The sequence below is a fragment of the Lissotriton vulgaris genome, chromosome 1_2 (assembly GCF_964263255.1).
Source record: "Lissotriton vulgaris chromosome 1_2, aLisVul1.2, whole genome shotgun sequence".
NCBI classification, from domain to species: domain Eukaryota; kingdom Metazoa; phylum Chordata; class Amphibia; order Caudata; family Salamandridae; genus Lissotriton; species Lissotriton vulgaris.
Genome location: NC_141686.1, coordinates 362,053,175 through 362,056,646, shown reverse-complemented (window position 1 = coordinate 362,056,646; position 3,472 = coordinate 362,053,175). Strand labels below are relative to the sequence as shown.

The 3,472-nt window shown below is 39.1% G+C and overlaps 1 pseudogene; it reads right to left on the bottom strand.

The window, feature by feature from the left end:
* Positions 1-1,806: 1,806 nt before the first annotated feature.
* Positions 1,807-3,214, bottom strand: LOC147736868 (uncharacterized; annotated as a pseudogene).
* Between the last annotated feature and the right edge of the window lie 258 nt (positions 3,215-3,472).

The following is a 3,472-nucleotide window of genomic DNA, read 5'->3' as shown; positions in this document are numbered from 1 at the left end:
TCACGTTGTGCCACATGGGGTCCTGCCGGGAGTTAATCCTTTTGGTCCGCGGCCGAAATCAGGGTTCTTGCGTCCTTGCTGCTCATAACCGGCGCGAGAGCAAGAACCGCCTCTCATTCTGAGAGAAGGCACACTGGTGAGAAAGGTTCCCTCTAATAGTACCACCTGGGCCAGACTCCCTTTTGAAAGCAGTCATGCTATTGAGATTTGATCCTTCTATTGCCAAATAAACTAGGCTCCTTGCTGACATCAAAAATTATCTTTATAGTTTAGGGAATAAATCACACGTGAGATCTCCTTCTTTACAATCAGCAGTCAAATATCATGAATTGAAATAAATGTGTTGTTTTATTATATTTCAAAAACACAAATTTCTTATTAATATGTACAATCTAGTCATCATTGTGTATATTTCATAACATCATGATTGTTCTTGCTGTATCATAATTTAGTTCATGTTAATGTTAAAGTAAATTGAGTTTGATCCTCGTACACACCTCTGTAGATTGGTTTTTTAAAGGCTCTTGGCTGTCCATATATGGGTGGTGTTTGGAAGTTTAGTTATGTAGCAATAATTCGGATTTATACAGTATTGGGTTTCAAATTTATTATGCCACTAATGGCCAAACAAACCACTTGTTCCTAAATATAAATTGTCCAGTTTAGAACTTGCTGTTAACGTGAAAGTCAAGTGAGTTTGACCCTGGAACCAACCCCTGTAGTGTGTTATGTATAAGGATGGGTGTGCTGAAGAGCAGTCTTGTTGCTGTTCCTCACTGGCTGGGTGGTGGTGGTGATGATGGTCGGCAGCAGAAAGAACTTCCCGGACTCAGCACTTTGTTAAAATGAACTCAGTGGAAAGCATTAGCTTATACTATCTTTGGCTTCCGAAGATATAACCTTTCTTCTGATATGTATATTATAGCGGTGAATTCTATCCATTAAGCAAGGCTGGGCTACGAGAACACTGTGTATTTGGCAGCTCCAGCAACACAAAAGCACATTACACATTATTCAAAATGCTACAATCTATCTTATTTGTGATCTGAGAATGTACTAACGGCATCACAAAGTTTTACTTTTTGCTCACGAGGCAGCACATACTTTTTATGTCCATTCATTCACTGGCAGTTTATAAAACGAGGGTTTCTTTTTGCTTGTAAACACAAACCTGAATATCATTTGTGTCAAAACTCAGTATAATTTTTGTTCCTTTACTTCTGAATCCAGAATTCCTTTCCGGTGCCAAGGTTCAAGAAATGTAAAGCAGGGAGTCGATAGTTCTCGACTCTAAGAGCTGGAATTCTTTACTGCTCAAGATTAAATGTGTACCTAACCATCAAGAAACCTATTAAGTGCTAAACTTTTCAAGAGATGTCTCTCAGCTCTTGCTATCATGCACAGATTCTATCCTTTAAACAGTTAGGATTTGGTTGGGTGATTCTCTGTAAATAAAAAAAACTTCTAAAATATATTCATAAACAATTAATCTGACCGTAAATCCTTTACATAGTCAGTGGAGAGCCAGGAAATTTCAAAGGATCCAGCTTGATATTGGACACCTCTGGGGAAGTGCCACATTGGTGGGTGCATTTACAGATTCATGTGATGATTGAAATGAGTATCATTGCTCCCGTGTTATGGCTACGGAGGTACATGTTGTGCACTGCATGTCACATTTTCTTACTTTGACTTCTTGCACTTTTGCATGTTGTTCTCTAGCCGCTGTCATTGAACCGGTTGTTTGCCAAAAAGACCAAACGCCAAAACCAGCTACAAATACTCTCCAGTTTGTGCTTGTTAAACTTATTCAAGTGTGTTGTGTTTATAGGTTTTATCACTAATCCCTGTAGTTAACTGAAAATCCTTCCCACAACTACTTCCAAATCCACTGCAATGGTATGGTTTCTCCCCTGTATGTGTTTGCTGATGTCTTCTTAGAATTGATAATCGGCTAAAGCTCTTCGGACATTTAGTGCACTTGAATGGCTTTTCCCCTAAGTGTGTTTGCTGATGATTTCTTAATGTTGAAGGGTCACTAAAACTACTTCCACAGTCACTGCAGTGGTAGGGTCGTTCACCTGTGTGTGTTCTTTGATGTCCTTGTAGGTCTAATAATTGACTAAAGCACTTCACACACTCACTGCACTTTAATGTTTTTTCCCCTGTGTGTGTTTGTTGATGATTCCGCAATGTTGAGGAATGGCTATCAAAATTTCCACATTCATTGCATCATATTGTTTTTCCCCTGTGTGGGTTTGCTGGTGGCACCGTAGGTTTGATAACTTATTGAACCTCTTCATACATTCACTGCACTGTAATGATTTTTCCCCTGTGTGTCTTTGCTGATGAATCCTGACAGTTGAGGAATCACTAAAACTACTTCCACATTCATTGCAATGGTATGATTTTTCCCCAGTGTGTGTTCGATTATGTTTTTGTAGGTCCAATAACCAACTAAAGCTCTTCACACATTCACTGCAATGGAATGGTTTTTCTCCTGTGTGTGTTCGCAAATGTGTTTGCAGATTTGATAACTGACTGAAATTCTTCAAACATTCACTGCAATGGTATGGTTTTTCACCTGTGTGTGTTTGCTGATGTCTTTGAAGATTTGATAACTGACTGAATTTCTTCACACATTCATTGCAATGGTATGGTTTTTCTCCAGTGTGTGTTCGCTGATATCTTTGAAGATTTGATAACCGACTAAAGCTCTTCACACATTCAGTGCAATGGTACATTTTTTCCCCTGTATGTGTTCGTTGATGATCTTTTAGGGTTGTTAACTGACTAATGTTCTTCACACATTCATTGCAATTACATGTTGCTTCTCCTGTGTTTGTTTGTTGATGGTTCTTTAGTAGCGATGACAAACTAAAGCTCTTACTGCCTGTGTACGATTTTTCTTTCTTGGTTAGTGTCTCTGGGTCGAGTTTATAATTGTCTGCATTCCATGACTGTGTTTCCTGAGGAGCTAACATGGTTGATAAAGCACTTGTATTATTCTCACATTCCCTGTATTTGTGTGGTATTTTGGATGCTTGATTTCAGATTTCACAATGAAATGCAAGACTCACCAACTACATATATTATAATTGTGGCAAGTAAAGCTTCTTTGTAGGTGGTTATGTCTTTAGATTGCATAAAGGTTTGGCATTTTTACGGGTAAAGATTAGTATTCCTTCAGGTCAATGCAAATTGGGACAGTCTGTTGTAGATCAGAGACCCTCTTTCCTTTGCCCTTAGTTGTCTAACTCCACTCCATTGTGCTTTTCTGTTGCTCCTGTGGTTTGGCCAGGAAGAGTTTACAATACACCTAGCTTGCTCAATGGTGGTCTGCCATCAGTACAGGAAGCAGAGCAATGCTGTATCCACCTCATACCAAACACATTATCAAAGCTGGTGGTGGAGGCCTGTTTATACAGGAAGTGGTTTGTCAGTGTTGTTGCCTTAATTTTCTAGAGGTCAT